The sequence below is a fragment of the Cynocephalus volans genome, chromosome 7 (genome assembly GCF_027409185.1).
Source record: "Cynocephalus volans isolate mCynVol1 chromosome 7, mCynVol1.pri, whole genome shotgun sequence".
Lineage (NCBI taxonomy): Eukaryota > Metazoa > Chordata > Mammalia > Dermoptera > Cynocephalidae > Cynocephalus > Cynocephalus volans.
The window spans coordinates 29910869-29932020 of NC_084466.1; the positions used below are offsets into that span (position 1 = coordinate 29910869).

The 21152-nt window shown below is 37.8% G+C and overlaps 1 pseudogene; it reads left to right on the forward strand.

The window, feature by feature from the left end:
* The first annotated feature begins 8848 nt into the window (after positions 1-8848).
* On the forward strand, positions 8849-19926 carry LOC134381602 (large ribosomal subunit protein eL8-like; annotated as a pseudogene).
* The last annotated feature ends 1226 nt before the right edge of the window (positions 19927-21152 follow it).

The following is a 21152-nucleotide window of genomic DNA, read 5'->3' on the forward strand; positions in this document are numbered from 1 at the left end:
GCCCCACTTTTCTGTTATCATAATAGGGTTTCCCACTCTCAAAACAGTCACAGTGGGGGCCAAGTTTCCAATACATGGAACTGTGGGGCACACAATTTAATCTTCAATGTGTTTGGAGGGGGGAGGGCCATTCAATCCACAGCAGGCACCCTCGTTATATGAGGGTAGAGAGGTAAGACAAGGAGGGGCAGGTCCCATCATCAAATGGGTCATGATGAGGTCTTCCTCCAGGCTTGATTCAGGCAGAATTATTTTTTTTCTGGGGATTTCCCTTCTGAACAATGATAGTGCTTTTGTAGGTTTTTGTTTTGATATAAGGACATAAAAAGACCATATGCATAGAATATCATCCCAATTTTCTCTTACAGAACAAATCTAATTGCAAAGTGATGTTATAGTTTAGAGACCCATTCTCAGACTATTTGTCTCCTGACTTCAACAAATACTGAAGTGATAAGAGATTATTTTCTCTCTTTTAATTTGTTTATATGTGAACATTGCCCAGTTCTGAAGAATACATCCCAAAGGACTGCAATTGGGAATACCGTTGTATTTCCCATGATTTTGAGATAATTTTGTCTAACGTGACCAGAGCAAAGACCCCTTTCTTTGGGGACTTGGAAGGATTTTGTTATAATCACCAAATGGTTTAATCTCAATCAGACAATTAAACAAACAAGATAACACAAACACAAAAAAACAGAGAAGGAATAAATTGAGTACTCTCTTAACCAAACCTTAATTTCTGAACATTACATGAGCTCCTCCATAGGTATAACCTTTTATATTATCCTTAATTTTCCTAGGACTCTAACCCCAAACCCCAAACTCTAACCTGGCAGGGTCTCTCTAGGGTGGGATTCTAACCCACAATTCTCATAAAATCAAAAAACAAAGGAAGGTAATGGTATGTAGCAAGTTTACTCACTCAGAGACATCTTGCTCTCCATAGCTGTTTCTTTTCCCAAAAAGAAAAGTAGCACTGAAGGGCCTGGAGCTCCTGTGGCAGAGAAGTAGAGACTCCATAGCCAAGCCTCTCGAGCAGGCTTTAAAGGGTTGAAGGAATGCAGAAGATTGAGGGATTGGCTAGCTCAGAAACAGTAAGTGGTAATGATGCTGCTGGATCCCAGATTTTACTTGTTGAAGAAACTCTCATTTCATAAAAGATACCTGGAGGACAGGATCCTTCTCTCTGTGCATGCTTAGCTTACATTCTGTAAGGTGGCTGCTTACAAAACAACTTGAGGTAGGAAGATGGAATTAGTTTCACTAATTTTAGGTGGTTTCATATTCTTTTAGAAATGTCTATTCAGGTCCTTTGACCATTTTTTGATTGGGTTATTTGTTTTTTGCTATTGAGGTTTGTGAGTTCCTTTTATATTTTGGATTTTAACCCCTTATCAGATATGTGGTGTTGGGAAAATATAGGTAAATGGTCAGGGCCCCTCAGATGTTCAGAATCTTACTGAGCATTTGATGTAAATAGGCACGTGTGCTCAGGTGTTCCTTGGTTATCTTCTAGTGTAATTGGGCCTGTGTACCCAGGTGTCCTGGGTTATGGACTTAAGTATAAAGGATGAGTGGCTCTGATCCGTGGTGCCTCCCAGCCCCGGAATGCCCCCTGGGTGGGGGGGGAAGTCCACTACTGCTGCTGGAGGCTGCTGCTGCTTGTGCCCCTGGGACCCTCCACAAGGCCACTACCACCACCGGACCTGTAAGCTACTGAACCTGTAAGCTGCTGCCACTGAGGAAGCTGAGGACTGAGTTTGTGTTCTCTGCCAACAGCTCCTGGAATCTTTTCCGATTATCTAGCATGGACCTGCGCGTGAGGAGTCTGGTGACCCCCTCTGTACAGTGGATTTGAAGGATCTGAGCCCGAGCTCTGACAATATAAAGGGAAACTTAGTATAACTAAAATAATAACTAAGATAATGAAACATTTTGCCTTTAGTTATGATTTGCCTAGGTTTACATATGGTTTCCAAATATTTTTTACCACTCCATAGTTTTCCTTTTCATTTTGTTGACTGTTTCCTATGCTGTCAGAAGTATTTTTATGATGTATACCCACTTGTTTATTTTTTCTTTTGTTACCTAAAGCTTTTAATGTGATATAAAAAAAAGTGTTGCCAAGGCCAAAGTCAAGGAGCTTTTCCTCTATGTTTTCTTTTAGGAGCTTTACATTTTTAGGTCCTATGTTTAGGTCTTTAATTTATTTTGAAATGATCATTGTGTATGGTTTACAATAAGAGTACAATTTTATTCATTTTGCATATTTCATTCTTTGGTATATTCGGTTTTTGCAACACTCTTTATTGAAAAAACTATCCTTTTCCCATTGTGTTTTCTTGGTGCTCTTGTTGAAAATTAGTTGACCATATATTCTTGGGTTTACTTCTGGGCTATCCATTCCATTTCATTAGTGTATCTGTTCGTTTTTGTGCCAACACCATATTGTTTTGATTGCTATCATTTTGTAATATAATTTGAAGTCAGAAAATGTGCTGCCTCCACCTTTGTTTTAATAGCCAAAACAACCTTGAGAAAATGCTGTTTTGAGCAGCTCAAGCAAAGTAGGGCTGTAGGTATAGGGGCTATAATTAGGTCTGCTGTGCAAATTAGGCCTTGGTCTTGTTCCCTAGAAACTTCAAAGTTAAGATTGATGTGGAATGTTGCAACCAGAAAGTTGGAGTTTACCTGGATTGTAAATCAAAACTGCTTTACAGTGTCAAAGTGACTTAAATCCTTCAGATGTGGGTATTTTATGCTTAATGATATTATTTCAAACAGTATATTTTCTGGTAGTCTAGGATTTTGGGGAATGGTGCTCCTCAGTGAGTAAGGAAGCAGTGTTCTCTCAAAGATAGATCGTTATGCCATTTTACACCTACAGTGTGTCTTTTAGGGAAATATTGGTCCCTATCAGTTTTGCAGCTCTTTTTTTCCTGTCTTTTATTCCAACATGACCAATAATTATATCCCAGGTAATTTTTACTTTCTCAGGACAATACTTAATATCCTCCCCAAATCCATTTGCAGAACTAAAAAAGGAAGGTATTTCTGAATGAAGGTATAGTAATATCTTCTAATATATTTGACATGCCAGGTTTTAAGACAAGAAAATCTATAAAAGCCATACCAGTATCAAAAAATGTAAAGCTTTTTATTGAAGAGATTTTAAAGAAATCTTATATAAACATATGGCAGAAAGATTGTACATAAATAAGAAACTGTGTCATTATAAAGGGAAATACTTAAAGTTTAAAATTAATATACAGTCATGTGCCACATAACATTTTGTTCAAGGATGGACCACATATACAATTGCAGTTGAGCAGTAGACTAGGCTTGCAGTAGGCTACTGGGAGGAAAATGGAGGCAGACAGGTCAGGCTCCCTCAACTCATATCTGGCTGAGAATGGCTCAGCTTGTCTGTTGTAAATACGTTAATATGCATGTGTGCACCCTGGTGTTCCTTGGCTATCTGAGTCGCACCCATGTGTGCATTGGTTATCTGACTCTAATATAAAAGAAAACTGCTCTGATCCACTGGGACTGAGATCGCATCTGAGAAAAGCATGTCAACCTTGCCAGTGGTTCCCAGGATCTTCTTTCTAACTACCTAGCTCATGACTGCATATGGAGGGTCTGTGACCCAGTCTGCACAATGAGTTTGAAGGGTCTGTCACCAGCCCAACACCTACACCACCTAGCTTTGTGTAAGTACACTCTGATATTCACACAACAACAAAATCGCCTAACAATGCATTTCTCAGAGCACATCCCCTTCATTAAGCTATATAGGACTGTGTTATTATAGTGATAGGATATTACAGATAATTATATGAGAAGAATTCTGAAAACATGGACTGATAATAAATAAATACTCTCATCATAATTTTTTTTCACCTATATCTTACTGGAGAATTATGACAAATAATTTTTAAAAAACATTATTACAATATCTAATTATTGCCTATAATTTCTTGTATATGTGTCTAAAATTATAATAAATTAAGTTTGGGTTATGCCAAATTAAGATGAGAAGCCAGTTTATCCACTTTAGACTGCAAAAATTAAAAATCTAACAATTTCAAGTGTTGGAGCAGATGTGGAGCTATCACCATAGTATGTATTTTTCTGATTGGAATGTAAAATGAAAGAACTTTGGAAATTTGTTGTGTTATTATTTGAATTTGAATACTCACATTTCCCCTGGCCCAACAATTTTTCCCCCCTAGGGATATGTTGAAAATAAATACTCACATTTAGAACACAAAATATGTGAAAGTTTATTTCTAGTAGCTATACTCACATTGTTCAAAAAACAACCTCCAAGAAACAGCTTAAATGCCCAATAATAGGTGATTGTCAAAAAATATGATATATTCCTCTGTGAATTATTATGCAACAGTGGATTCCTTGATGTTCTTCACATAAAAAAGTTTATTCTACCTCAGAACATTTTTACTTTTATTTTTTTTTCTCTACCTGGAATAATCTTTTTTCAGACAATCTGTCTGGGTTAATTCCTCACTTCTTTTAGTTTTTTTCTTTGTTGTCATTTCATTAGAGAACTCACACTACTCTAATATTTTAACCATTTCCTCACTATTTTTACTACTTTTCTTCATACAAATTATCTCCATCTGACCTGCATTTTTTATTTTTCATGTGGCTGAGGACACATTTTTTGTTGTTGTTCATTGCTATATCTCCAGAACATAGAATAGTCCCAAACATATGAGGTATTATATTTTTGAAATGATTAAATAGGTAAATAGATGAATCAAATCTTTTGGGAAAAGGGCAAAAAACAGATAATCATTCATACTTCTTAAAGGAATGGCACATTAAATAAAATTAGAAAATAATGTCTATAAGGATAGACTAAGTAGACAATAAACGTAACAGAATGTAATAAAACTTTTTAATCTTAATATTTTGAAAAAGCATTTTGAAACATTTCTAGAAAAATTTAACATCCAATGTTCATTGAAAAAGGAAAAAAAAAATGCTATGAATAAACCAATTTTAAAGAAGCCCAAAATATCTATACGTGATGTACCATGTTCACGTCAGTTTTACAAGAAAGTTTGAACAAACATTTAAAAGAGAATTATGTTCACCATTATACAAAATTTTTTTCAAATATTAGTTTTAATAAAATAAAAGATGAGAGATACATAGGCCTTTGAATATTTAAATGTTATTATAAGGAAAATACATTATTTTTAAGTGGATAATGTAATCAATTAAATCTTTTTACCTCCACCCTTCAAACTATCATGTATTTGTAAATTGGCACATTAAATAGGAAGTGATTACTATAAATTAAAAATGCCTTTCCAGTAAAAATAAAATTATGAAAGTATATTGTCTTTTTATTTTATATTACCTTTATTTTATATCTTTTGGTTATTCCTGACTTGTTAATATAAGTTAAATTTTTGTATGACAAATACATAATAAGCAGTCTAAAAAAATCACCCCACCATTACTGATTAATATTTCATTTACAAAACACTTAAACTTATTTTAACACATTAAATAACCTCCTGTCTTAGTACAGTGTTAAATACCTTAAAAATTACCAAAATTGTGTGTGTGTGTGTATATATATATATATATATACACTTAATGTATTCCAATATACATAACTTCTTATGTGTTAATCATACAAAAACTGGTTTTAAGTTAAAACAGATTTTTCAATACAAGAATATCTTTTCTCTCTGCTTTTTTTTTCAGAAATACATCAAAATAAATACATTAAAATTAAATTCTAGTAATGCAAAACATATGTCCGATTTACTTCTGTGCCACCTGAATAAAATTTACCTATTCCTTATAACACTACTAATTCAGGCAGCTAAATATAGCTTTTCTATTGAAATTCCTGGGTCCACCTCTGCTTTGACCGTTGCTCTCTCACCTTGACATAAATTGTAACTGCAACACAAGGAATATTGGCATGCTTACCATGTTTGACCTTCAACCCATCCATTGCTGTGCAGGAATTAGGTCTCCAAACTATATCAGCAAGGGTCATACCTGAACAGGAAAGAACAAATTGGAGACAACTTCTTTCTAATGAAATTATAACACCAAACAAGTCTGAAAACAGAGGTCATCCTGTGGAAGAGAAATGACTCAAACAGCAAGACAAATAGAACTGTTAATCAAGCACCTGTAGTCTTACCTGGGGCTTCAGTAGTGCTCAGAGATATGACCATGTCTTTTCTTCACATATTAAAACGTTTATATATTTATGAATTTGTTTCTTTATTGATGTATTTTTTAAATTATGATCTGAAATGTGTATACTTTTCTTAAGATAACCTAATTTTCTTAGGTATCCAACCATAGACTACTGAGTATTTTCTAAATAACATTTTAGTAAACATTGTATTTATTATGCTGCATTAACCCTAACCCAGGCATACTTATGCTTATAAACACTCACAAACACATGCATACAAATAAACACATACTTGCACACCATTTTTTTTGTCTATGTGTTTTTGTTGAAGCATAACTGATTGTACATATTTGTGGGGTACAGATCTGAATATCGATATCTGGGCACAACACATGGTGATCAAATCATGAAAATTGGTATAATCATCATTACACAATATAATCATTCTAAGTGATCCTTTACCAATTTCTCACTCATCCTATTTCCCATCTCTGGTGGCTTCAGTTTTGTTCTCTCCTTTTGAAAGTTTAATATATTATTGCGATTGTTGTATTTTTCTTTTTTTTTTTTTTCTTTATTTTTATAGCTCCCACTTATGAGAGAGGACATGTGGTATTTCTCTTTCTGTTCCTGGCTTATTTCATGTAACATGATTTTATTTAAGCTCATCTGTGTTGCTGAAAATGGCAGAATTTCATTCTTTTTATGGCAGAGTAGTATTCCATTGAGTATTTGTGCCACATTTTCCTTATCCAGTCATCCAGTGATTGACATTTAGGTTGGTTCCCTATCTTGGATATTGTAAAGAGAGCTGCAGTAAACATGAGAATGCAGGTATCCCTTCAACATGATTTCCATTCCTTTGGGTGTATACCCAGGAGAGGAATTGTTGGATCAGTCAATCTGTGGTTGTTTGAGGAACCTCCATACCGTTCTCCATAATGGCTGCACTAATTTACAATCCCAACAGCGTAGGAATGTTCTTTCTCTGCATCCTCACCAGTGTTTGTTATTCTCTGCCTTTTTGAAAATATCCCGTCTAACTATGGTGAGATGATATTTCAATGTGGTTTTCAATTGCATTTCCCTGATGCGATTGAGAAATGCCGATTCAGCTCTTTAGCCCATTTTTTAATTGAATTACTTGTTTTTTTTTTTTACTTTTAAGTTGTTTGAGTTCCTTGTATATTCTGGAAATTAATTCCTTGTCAGATGTATAGTTTGCGAATATATTCTCCTATTCAGTAGGATGTCTTTTCACTCTGTTGTTTCTATTGCCGTGCAGAAGCTTTTTAGTTTGAAATAATCCTATTTGTTTATTATTTTTTTCCTTTTGTTGACTGTAGCTTTGGGGTCTTGTTCATTAAGTCTTTGCATAGTCCTACATCCTAAATTCTTTCCCCCATTTTTTCTTGCAGAAATTTTATAGTTTCCAATCTTATATTTAAGTCTTTAATCCATTTTGGGTGGGTTTTGGTATGTGGTGTCTAGTTTCATTCTTCTACATGTGGATGTCTGGTTTTCCCAACATTAATTGAAGAGACAGTCTTTTCCCCAGTGGGTATTCTTGTTGCCTTTGTCGAAGATCATTTGGCTGTAAGTATATGGATTGATTTCTGGATTCTCTGTTCTGTTCCATTGTTCTGGGTGTCTGTTTTTATGTCAGTACCATGTTGTTTTGATTACAATAGCTTTGCAGTATAATTTGATGTCAGGTAGAGTTATACCTCTGGCTTTATTTTATGTTTTTGCTCAATATTGCTTTGACTATTTGTGGTTTCCGTCTTGAGTTCTTGGGCAGAGTGTCTAGGTGCCTTGACACTCTTTGGCTGAGGTTCGTGGCCCTGGGAAGGCTTGTTTGCTCTCTGGATAGTTTCCATGATGTTGATAGGTGTACTGGCTTATACTGGATTTCCTAAGCTTCAATGCATGATGCCAGGTGGAGTTTTTCTTTCCTTGTTCCGCAGGCAAAGGCTCCTCCTGGATCCTTGCTTCCCTGAGTTGGGGGATGAGATGGTGGTGGCTGGGAATTTTCTTCTGTACACTGTATGGCTATCCTGGGTTACCATTTTCTCCAAGGTCTCTCCTTGGGTTAAGGCAGCAATGTGCACTGTGCACATAGCTCTCATCCCTGGGTACATGACCACAGGTGTCACATAATTCTCCCTGTGGGTTGGGCTACTGGAATGTGGCTCTGTACTCACCTCTTTTCATTTGCTCTGCTTGTGACTCTCCTTATGCCAATGTATGGTGGCAGCAGTGGTTCTTGTGCCTGGCTGGTCTGACTGGTGCAGTGTTGGCCATGTGGATGATGGCTGGTGGTGGCAGGGGCAGGGACTGCACTGCAGGGGTCAGCAGGAGGTGGGATTCTGTGGCCAGGCAGGCTAGTGTTTCAGAATCTTCAGGGAGTCCCATGCATGGCTGGTCTGGCTGGTGTGGCAGCAGTGGTGTGGATGGCTGTTGCCAACAGGAATGGTGGAAACCACACTTCAGGTGGCAATGGTGGATGGCCCCATGTGTGGCCAGGCTGGCTAGTGTGGCAGCATGGGGAGGGGTTCCATTCATGGCTGGGCTAGCTGGTTCAGTGGCATGGGTTGGGGCATCCCACACTTGGCCAGTCTGGCTGATGCTACAAAGTTGGTGTGAATGGGTACTGGCAGTGGCAGTGGTAGGAGTCCCCTGCTGCCTGCAGTCCCATGTATGGGGAGTCCAACACACTGCTGGTCTGACTGGTGCAGCAGTGGCAGTGTGTATGGCAGCCAGTGGTGGCAGCAACAGATTCCATGCTACAGGAAGCAGTGGCAGGGGGCAAGGATGAAGCTAGCTTACTGCAGAAACGTGGGTGAGGGTCCTCAGGCCCAAAATGTCATTGGCAAGTGCTGTGGTTGTGGCGGTGAGCCTGTTTTGGTCTTCTCCTATGGGAGAAGCACGTCCTTGGTTCCTGTAGTCTGTCATCTTCCCACAATTCCCTTCACACCATTTTTCAATATGGCTAATTTATAGCATATCCATTCTTAAAATCCCAACAAAAAATGTTTTTATGTAGTTATTCCTTTCAAATTCATATTTCTAACCTTTAAGTCTGAGTTACTTTTCATTTTTTTTATTTTACACGATCTACTGAAATAACCTATGAAATGTTTTATTTTTTTCTCCATTTCATTGTTTTTAGTACAAGTTTGGCTTTTATCTCTGTATCCTGACAGACAGTGCATGGTACATATTAATGATCTTGCTATGGGTTAAATATGTCCCCCAAAGGTTCATATATTGAAAACTTAATCTACATTGCAACAGTATTAAGAGGGTGGGAAATCCTATTATGGTAATTGAACGGTGGTGGCATTTAATAAGTGGTTAGATTGTGAGGACCATATAGCCTAGTCAATGGATTGGTTCATTCATGAAGCAATAAGTTGAGAGTTTGATGCATGGTAATGGCATGGTTCCGGTGGCTTTAAAAGGAGAGTGAGTGCAGAGGTTAGCTTACCTTTGCTCAGCCCAGTCACCATATGACACCATGCATTGCTAAAGAAAGTCACCAGCAAGAAAAGGCCCTCATCAGATGGGTGCCCTGAACTTTGAACTTTCTAGCCTCTGAAACTGTAAGAAATAAACTTGACATTTATAAATTGCCCAGTTTCAAGTGTTCTGTTGTAAGCAATAGAAACAGACTAATACAGACCCCTAAATATGATAAACAAATGTATCTGACTCCTTCAATATAAATCTGTGTTATAATAAAGGAAAAAAATATGTGACAACACTGGACAGCAACATAATTAAAAGAATATTTGAGCTAGACTAAGGCATTAAAAATAAGTAAATTAGGGGGTTTTCAAGATGGCGGCGGCTGCGGCGGCTGGCGCGGAGTAGCTGAGGTGGAAAAGGTGGCCACTGGACCTCAGGCAGCCGGGAAACTTGTGGACCTTCCTCTGGCCATCTCTTAAGGGAGGACTGCTGCTGCTGGCCGGTCGTGGGGGCTCAACGCCACTTTGCCCCCGGCAGGAGAGGCTGCCTCATTTACAGGCAACAGCTTTGAAGTGTGGAGCAGGAAAAGAACTGATTCTTAGCTGCAAAAGTGAGTCTTGAAACAGGGAACACGGCGCCAGGGCTGCTGTGGATGCAGCCAGGATCCCGGAGGCTGGGGCCGCACTGAAGGCGGCCAGCTGCCCTACTCAGGATTCGAGGTTTCAGGCCGGCATTAAAGAAGATTCCTGGGAGCGCCCGAGCGGCGCCGCGACTGAACAGCCCGAGGCGGCAGCGCCGAGAACACGGAAGGCAACAAACCAGAGACAGAGCGAGCGCCCGACCTGGCACAGCACTGTGAGTGATCCCTGGCACAGCTCTGTTCGGGGGGTGGATGCCCACGCGGCTACCGCCTGCACCACCAGGCCACTCACTGCCCCCGGTGCTGCCTCCATTTTCCCAGGTGCGGGCAGCTCCGCCCTGCTCGGCCATCACTGAGCCCATTTGCTTGGCCTGGCGCGGGGCTTTCCGGACCCTGCGGGCCGACCTCCTCTCCCACTCCCTCCGCGGTTCTCTGGCAGGACTGGGGGTGTGGGGCGTCCCGACCAGTTTTGGGAGGGCTAGGAAGTACGGGCGGGCCGACTGTCACTCCACCACACCCTGGACTCCGGCCCCGGTAAACTTCCTGTTACTGGGAGGCAGATACCATCTCTGCGACCACCAGTTTGGAAAAAAGCCTAACGAATTTCTGGTTGGGAATAGTGCGGTAGGAGAGTTCCCAGGTCCGCTTGAACCTGCCGGAGAGCAGGCTGCAGGCGGGCACTAGACTCGGTTTATACCAGGGGGATACAAAGGTGAACAAGACCCGAGAAAGATCTACACAGTGCTACAAAGGCACCCAGAGAGACCGGTCGTCTGTGCCTAGCAGAAACCTGGTAGACTTCCTGGGCGAGGCGGTGCTGAGCAGGGTCTTGAAGGCCCAGCTGATAGACGAGGGGTGCAGAAGACACGCCCCAGCCCAGCACAGTGTGCACAGAGGGGGGAGACGTGCGGCCAGGGAGGCGGAGTCTCGACAGAAACCACACACCCGGTGGGGTCGCCACTGCACGATCTAACAGCCTGGGCCAGAGCACACGGAACGGGGAGAAGTCCTGTACAGAAAGTGAAAGCTCAACAGAGATCACACACCCTGTGGTACGTGATCCACCAGCCCAGCAGAGTACAAGCTGACCAGAAAGGTGGATCCCCGGAGAAGCCCAAGACCCGAGGCAACCACACACACAAGACACTAGAGGCCAACTGAGCAGTCACGGTGGGAGCCATACCAAATTGGCAACCACAGCAACATCCTATTAGTCATTAGTCTTAAACCGGTGGACTGTGAAACCCCCTGCAACAATGAATAAACACCAAAAAAAAGACACCAGAAATACAAAAAATCAAGAAATTACACCACCAAAAGTTAATAAATCTCATACTCTAGATCCTATAGAACAAGAAGCCCTTGAAATAACTGACAAGGAATTTCGAGTGATAATTCTAAGGAAACTGAATGAGATACAAGAAAACTCAGCTAGACATCATGATGAAATGAGGAAAAGTATACAGGATCTGAAAGAGGAAATATACAAGGAAATCAATGTCCTGAAAAAAAATGTAGCAGAACTTGCTGAACTGAAGAAGTTATTCAGCGAAATAAAAAACACAACGGAGAGTTTAACCAGCAGGCTTGTCGAAGTTGAAGAGAGAACCTCTGAACTTGAAGATGGGCTGTTTGAAATAACACAAGCAGACAAAAAGAAAGAAAAAAGAATCAAGGACATGGAAGAAAATCTGAGAGAGATATCAGACAACCTCAAGCGCTCAAATATCCGAGTCATGGGTATTCCAGAAGGGGAGGAAAATGGAGATTCCATTGAAAACATATTCAAAAAAATAGTGGCAGAAAACTTCCCAGGTATAGGAAAAATCACAGATCTTCAGATCCAGGAAGCTCAACGATCTCCAAACGTATTCAACCCAAAAAGGCCTTCTCCAAGACATGTCATAGTCAAATTGGCAAAACTCAGAGACAAAGAGAGAATCTTAAAAGCTGCAAGAGAGAAGCGTCAAATCACCTATAAGGGAGCCCCAATCAGGTTAACATCAGACTTTTCATCACAAACCCTAAAAGCTAGAAAGGAATGGGATGATATTTTCAAAATACTAAAAGACAAAGATTGCCAGCCAAGAATACTCTACCCTGCAAGGCTATCCTTCCGAAATGAGGGGCAAATAGTATATTTCTCAGACAAACAAAAACTGCGGGAGTTCACTACCACAAGACCACCCTTACAAGAAATCCTCAAGGGAGTACTGGGTTTGGTTCCTGAAAAATAACTAACACTGCCATAAAAACCTAAGAAAAATCTAAACCCGCTAGTACAATAAAAATGGCATTCATGAAGAGAAAACAAGCTAACAAAAACACTATCTACAACCTAAGGAACCAACAAACAAAGAAACCAAACAGTAAATCAGAAAGCAAGGAACAAAAGACACCTAAGACAACCAAACAACGAATAAAATGCTAGGAATAAATCAACACCTTTCAATAACAACTCTTAATGTTAAAGGCTTAAATTCCCCAATTAAAAGACACAGACTGGCTGACTGGATCAAAAAGCAGGACCCAACTATATGCTGCCTACAAGAAACCCACCTCACCCATAAAGATTCACACAGACTAAGAGTGAAAGGATGGAAAAAGATTTACCATGCAAACAGAAAAGAAAAACGAGCTGGAGTGGCTATTCTTATATCTGACAAAATAGACTTTAAACTAAAAACCATAAAAAGAGACAATGAGGGACACTACTTAATGATAAAAGGACTGATCCATCAAGAAGACATAACAATCATAAATATGTACGCACCCAATGTTGGAGCAGCCAGATTTATAAAACAAACTCTATTAGACCTAAAGAAGGAAATAGACACTAATACCATAATAGCAGGGGACCTGAACACTCCACTGTCAATATTAGACAGATCATCTAGGCAAAGAATCAGTAGAGAAACACAAGATCTAAACAAGACTCTAGACCAATTGGAATTGGCAGATATCTACAGAACATTCCACCCAACAACCTCAGAATATTCATTCTTCTCATCAGCACATGGATCATTCTCCAGGATAGATCACATATTAGGTCACAAATCAAGTCTCAGTAAATTCAAAAAAATTGGAATTATCCCATGTATCTTCTCAGACCACAATGGATTAAAACTAGAAATTAATAACAAACAAAACTCTGGAAACTATACAAACACATGGAAATTAAACAGCATTCTACTTAATGACATATGGGTCCAAGAAGAAATCAAGCAGGAAATCAAAAAGTTTATTGAAACTAATGAAAACAATGATACATCATACCAAAACCTGTGGGATACTGCAAAAGCAGTATTGAGGGGAAAATTTATTGCATTAAATGCTCACTTCAGAAGAATAGAAAGATGGCAAGTGAACAACCTAACACTTCACCTTAAAGAACTAGAAAAACAAGAACAATCCAAACCTAAAGTTAGCAGACGGAAAGAAATCATTAAGATCAGAGCAGAACTGAATGAAATTGAAAACCAAAAAACAATTCAAAAGATCAACGAATCAAAAAGTTGGTTTTTTGAAAAGATAAATAAAATTGACAAACCATTAGCATGGCTAACAAAAAAAAGAAGAGAGAAGACTCAAATAACAAAAATTAGAAATGAAAAAGGCGATATTACAACTGATTCATCTGAAATACAAGGAATCATTCGAGACTACTATAAACAACTGTACGCCAACAAATTTGAAAATCTGGAGGAAATGGATAAATTTCTGGACACACACAAGCTCCCAAAACTGAACCGTGAAGACGTAGAAAATCTGAACAGACCAATAACAATAAAGGAGATTGAAGCTGTTATTAGAAGGCTCCCAACAAAGAAAAGCCCAGGACCAGATGGATTCACAGCAGAATTTTACCAAACATTCAAAGAGGAATTGACACCGATTCTTTACAAACTATTCCAAAAGATTGAAACGGACGCAAATCTCCCAAACTCATTCTATGAAGCAAACATCATCCTGATACCAAAACCAGGTAAAGATATAACCAAAAAAGAAAACTACAGGCCGATATCCTTGATGAATATAGATGCAAAAATCCTCACTAAAATACTAGCAAACAGAATACAGCAACACATACGAAAAATTATTCATCACGATCAAGTGGGATTCATCCCAGGGATGCAAGGTTGGTTCAACATACGTAAATCAATAAATGTGATACACCATATTAATAAACTCAAACACAAGGACCATATGATCATCTCTATAGATGCTGAAAAAGCATTTGATAAAGTTCAGCACTCATTCATGACAAAGACCCTCTATAAGTTAGGTATAGAGGGAAAGTATCTCAACATAATTAAAGCCATATATGCCAAACCCACTGCCAATATCATCCTGAATGGGGAAAAGCTGAAAGCTTTTCCTTTAAGAACAGGCACTAGACAAGGATGCCCACTCTCACCACTCCTATTCAACATAGTGTTGGAAGTACTAGCCAGAGCAATCAGAGAAGAGAAGGAAATAAAGGGCATCCAGATTGGAAAAGATGAAGTCAAACTGTCCCTGTTTGCAGATGACATGATCCTATATATCGAACAGCCTAAAACCTCTACAAAAAAACTCTTGGAATTGATAAATGATTTCAGCACAGCAGCAGGATACAAAATCAACACACAAAAATCAGTAGCATTTCTTTTCTCCAATAGTGAACATGCAGAAGGAGAAATCAAGAAAGCCTGCCCATTTACAATAGCCACCAAAAAAATAAAATACTTAGGAATTGAGTTAACCAAGGAGGTGAAAAATCTCTATAATGAGAACTACAAACCACTGCTGAGAGAAATTAGAGAGGATACAAGAAGATGGAAAGATATTCCATGCTCTTGGATTGGAAGAATCAACATAGTGAAAATGTCCATACTACCCAAAGTGATATACAAATTCAATGCAATCCCCATCAAAATTCCAAAGACATTTTTCTCAGAAATGGAAAAAACTATTCAGACATTTATGTGGAACAATAAAAGACCACGAATAGCCAAAGCAATGCTCAGCAAAAAAAATAAAGCTGGAGGCATAACACTACCTGACTTTAAGCTATACTACAAAGCTATAATAACCAAAACAGTATGGTACTGGCATAAAAACAGACACACTGACCAATGGAATAGAATAGAGAATCCAGAAATCAACCCACACACTTACTGCCATCTGATCTTTGACAAAGGCACCAAACCTATTCACTGGGGAAGGGACTGCCTCTTCAGCAAGTGGTGCTGGGATAACTGGATATCGATATGCAGGAGAATGAAACTAGATCCATACCTCTCACCGTATATTAAAATCAACTCAAAATGGATTAAGGATTTAAATATACACCCTGAGACAATAAAACTTCTTAAAGAAAACATAGGGGAAACACTTCAGGAAATTGGACTGGGCACAGACTTCATGAATACGACCCCAAAAGCACGGGCAACCAAAGGAAAAATAAACAAATGGGATTATATCAAACTAAAAAGCTTCTGCACAGCAAAAGAAACAATTAAAAGAGTTAAAAGACAACCAACAGAGTGGGAGAAAATATTTGCAAAATATACATCTGACAAAGGATTAATATCCAGAATATATAAGGAACTCAAACAACTTTACAAGAAGAAAACAAGCAACCCAATTAAAAAATGGGCAAAAGAGCTAAGTAGGCATTTCTCTAAGGAAGATATCCAAATGGCCAACAGACATATGAAAAAATGCTCAACATCACTCAGCATCCGGGAAATGCAAATCAAAACCACATTGAGATACCATCTAACCCCACTTAGGATGGCTAAAATCCAAAAGACTATGAACGATAAATGCTGGCGAGGCTGCGGAGAAAAAGGAACTCTCATACATTGTTGGTGGGACTGCAAAATGGTGCAGCCTCTATGGAAAATGGTATGGAGGTTCCTTAAACAATTGCAAATAGATCTACCATACGACCCAGCCATCCCACTGTTGGGAATATACCCAGAGGAATGGAAATCATCAAGTCGAAGGTATACCTGTTCCCCAATGTTCATCGCAGCACTCTTTACAATAGCCAAGAGTTGGAACCAGCCCAAATGCCCATCATCAGATGATTGGATACGGAAAATGTGGTACATCTACACAATGGAATACTACTCAGCTATAAAAACGAATGAAATACTGCCATTTGCAACAACATGGATGGACCTTGAGAGAATTATATTAAGTGAAACAAGTCAGGCACAGAAAGAGAAATACCACATGTTCTCACTTATTGGAGGGAGCTAAAAATTAATATATAAATTCACACACACACATACACACATACACACACAAACCGGGGGGGGGGGGAAGAAGATATAACAACCACAATTATTTGAAGTTGATACAACAAACAAACAGAAAGGACATTGTTGGGGGGGAGGGGGGGAGGGAGAAGGGAGGGAGGTTTTGGTGATGGGGAGCATTAATCAGCTACAATGTATATCGACAAAATAAAATTAAAAAAAATAAAAAATAAAAATAAAAAATAAAAAAAAAAATAAAAAAAAAAAAAAGTAAATTATATGTTGATTTTGTATCCTACAACTTTTCTGAATTGGTTTATTAGTTCTCTTAGTTTTTTGATGAAGTCTCTAGGTTTTCTGTGTAAAAGATTATGTCAGCAGCACACGGGAATAATTTGACTTTCTCCTTTCCAATTTGAATGTCCACTATTTCTTTCTATTCCCTAATTGTTCTGGCTCGGACTTCAAGTATAATGTTGAATGAAGTGAATGTGGGCATCCCTCTTTCCAAATCTTAGAGGAAACATTTTCAACTTTTTCATCAACTAGTATGTTAGCTGGTGGTTTATTATTTATGACATTTATTGTATTAATGTACTTTCTTTCTGTACCTAATTTGTTAAGGTTTTCTTTTTTAATATTAGGGTGTTAAATTTTGTCAAATGTTTTTTTTCTGCAACTATTGAAATTATCATGTTTTTTTTTTTCCTTGATTCTGTTGGTGTGTATCACATTTATTGGTTTGCATATATTGAGCCATCCTTATATCCTTGGAATAAATCCCATTTGGTCATGGTACATGTTCTTTTTAACATGCTGTTCAATTTGTCTTGCTAGTGTTTTGTTAAGGATTTTTGCATCTGTGTTTATCAGGGATATTGGCCTGTAGTTATCTTTCTTTATGTTTTGTCTTTCTCTGGTTTTGGTATTGGTATCAGAGTAAATGCTGGCCTCAAAAAATGAGTCTGGGAGAATTCTCTTCCCTTCAGTTTTTTGGAATAATTTGAAGGTAATTGTTATTAGTTCTTTCAGTATTCAGTAGAATTTAACAGTGAACCCATCAGGTCCCAGGATTTTCTTTGATGTAGCAGAGACTTCAGATTCTGTACATAACAAATATTAACTTTTTAGAATTAGTTTATGAAAGTAACTACACAAACAGTAACAGCAACAAAAACATCAGGGCAGGGGGAAATAAACCCTCGGCACAGCTGAATAACCTAATTTCCAGAGTTGCCACAATTAATAATTTAAAATATACAGTTAATAAAAAAATGAGAAATATAAAAGTAAAAAAAAAAGTACACTGGGCAAAAATCAGTTCATTAAAATGGTCCCTGAATTCCCACAGATTTTGGATAACTTCAGTGAATTACAGGACACTATTTCTAAAGCATTAAAAGAAAATATGAAAATGATATCTCACCAAGAAGATAATATTCATAAAGATACATAAATTATTAAAAAGAACCAATAGAAATTTTTACATTAATAAGCATAATAAACAATAAGATAAATTAATACAATGGATCAACAGCAGATTTGGGCAAGCAGAAAAAGAATCAGCAAACTTGAAAACACTCTGAAAATAAACAAAAAAGAATAAAGAAAAATGAACAAAGCATCATAGACCTGTGACATCATTATTGTATGAACTGACACAGGTATAATTGGAATCCATGTGACAAAGAAAGAGAAAATGGAAGAAAAATATTTGAAGAAATGATAATCAAAAGAATCTTCTCAGACCAGGTTAGATAAGTCATAGTGACTTCAGAGATCTGGGATAAGTCAGTAATCACATCCACTGTGATTTCTGACTTATGTGATTTCTCATCCTGGAAAACGTTATCATAAAACCATTTTACTTAGAAGCAGCCACAATGGCTCTAGAAAGCCATGAAATAACCTAGAATACTTCTTATTACTTTTTACCTTAGATCTCCGCATGTAAGATGTAACCTAGTAACAAAACCAAATCTGTTATGTACAACTAACAGAAAACCTGATGATATAATTAGGCGGGTTGTCTTTCTCTCTCTCTCTTTTTACCCTTCTCCCTTTTTGTGATTATAAAACATTAGGCTCTACTGGCCCTTTTCAGAATACATTTTTCAGGGTGACTTGATCTATGTGTCTCCCAGTTGTAAGCATCATGTTGGCTCAGTAAATTCTTGCTATAAGTATCTGGCCTCAGTTTCTTTTTTAAGTCAACAGAAATCTTCATCAAAAGTGTTCAAATTTGATAAAATAAATAAATATCAGTTTATACATCAAAGAAGTTCAATACACTCCAAGTAGGATGAATTCCATCTGTGTTAAATTATGGTTCTGTAGTTCCTTTCTTTTTATGGCTAAGTGATATTCCATTGTATGCTCGTTAACACATTTATTTATAATTTTATTAATTAATAGGCATTAGGGTTGTTACCACTTTTTAACTTTGTGAATACTGCTGCTGTAAATATTCAAGTACAAGATTTTTGTGTTCACATGTGTTTTCAATGATCTTGTGTACCTAAGATTGGAATTGTTGGTATATTCAGTAACTCAAATATGTTTACTCTCTTGAGGAGCAGTAAATGAGTTTCCAAAGAAGTTCCACAACTTTACACACTCACCAGAAACTTATAAGGGTTCCAATCTTTATACTCCCCCATCAGCACTGCTTATGATTTCAATATTTTTATTATAACTATCCTACTGGGATTGAAAAGGTATCTAATTTGAGTTTGGGATTCTGTTTCTCTAATGACTAATGATGTTAAGCATATTTAAATTTGCTTATTACTCATCTCCATATCTTTTTCTATGTATGTTCTTTGACTGCTAAACAGCTACTCAAATGCTTCAGCTGGCCCACAAGTACAGACTGGAGAAAAGTCCAGAAAAGAAGCAGAGTCAGTTAGCTTAGCTGAGAAGAATGCTGCCAGCAAGGGAAATGTCCCCACTAAGAAACCATTTGTCCTTCAATACTATCACCAACTTGGTGGAGAATACGAAGGTTCAGCTAGTAGAAATTGTACATGATGTTCGTCCTATCAAATTGATTGTTTTCCTGCCTGCACTGTGTTGTAAGATGGGGGTTGCCTGCTGCCTCATCCAGGGCAAGGCCAGACTGGGACAATTAGTCCAAAGGAATATCTGCACAACTGTTGTCTTCACACAGGTTAACTCACAAAATAGAAGAGTTTAAGTCAGAAGACAGAAAAGCTCTGGCTGAACTGGTGGAAGCTATCAAGACCAATAACAATGACTGATGTGAGAACTACTGTCATCAGTGTCCTGGGTCCAAATCTGTAGCTCACATTGCCAGGGTAGAAAAGGCAAAGAGTAAAGAAGTTGGCACTAAACTAGGTTAAATGTACACCACTGAGTTTTCTGTAGATAAGAAATAAAAATTCTCCTTCAAGAAAATTATTATTCAAATGTTTTGTACACTTGAAAATGGATTTTCTTCTTATCATTTGTCATATATTATGTACATACCTTATCAGAAATGATTTTCAAATATTTTCCCCATGTTTTCACTTTCTTAATGACATCTTTTAAAGCACAAAATTTTTTATTTTTTTCATTTTTGCCTGTTTTTTAAAAAAATCATATATAAGGTTTTACTTAAACTAAAGATACAGCAATTTTTGTTTTCTATTATACATACATGTGGGGTGCAATGTTGATTTTCAATAATTGTGTACAATGTGTGGTGGTTAGATCAGTATAGTTAGCTTATTCATCATTGCAGTATGCAATCATTCTTTGTGTCAATTGACCACTTCCTCATTAGCCTGCCTTCTTCTCCTCCTCCCCTCTCCCTTTCCACCTCTAGTTTTCTACAAGTTCAACATATTACCATGATTGTTGTTTGTTTCATTCTCTCTGTCTGTCTTTACTGTTCATTTGTTTATTTATGGATTCAGCTCCCAGTTATGAGTCCGAGCATGTGGTATTTCTCTTTCTGTACCTGGGTTGTTTACTTAGGGTAATTATCTCCAGGCTCATCCATGTTGTTACAAATGGTAAAATTTCATTCATTTTTATGGGCGAGTAGTAATCCATTGTGTAGATATACCACAATTTCCTTATCCAGTCATCCATCGACAGGCATTTATGTTGGTTCCATTGCCTAGCTATTGTAAATAGAGCTGCAATAAACATGGGAGTGCAGGTAACCCTTCAACCTAAAGTTTTCCAATCCTCTGGATATATCCCCAGGAATGGGATTGCTGGGTCATATGGAAGTTCTATGTGTAGTTGTTTAAGGAACCTCCATACTGTTCTGCATAATGGCTGTGCTAATTTACAGTCCCACCAACAGTGCTGGACAGTTCTTCTCTCTCCAAATCCTCACCAGCACTGGTTATTCTCTATCTTTTTTATAATAGCCAGTCTGATTGGGGTAAATTGATATCTCAAAGTGGTTTTGATTTTCATTTCCCTGATGATTAGTGGTGTTGAGCATTTTTTCATATACCTGCTAACCATTTGTATGTCTTCTTTGAAAAATGTCTATTCAACTTCTTTGCCCATTTTTTAAATTGGATTATTTGGGTTTTTTGCCCTTGTCAGAGGCATTTTTTGCAAATAT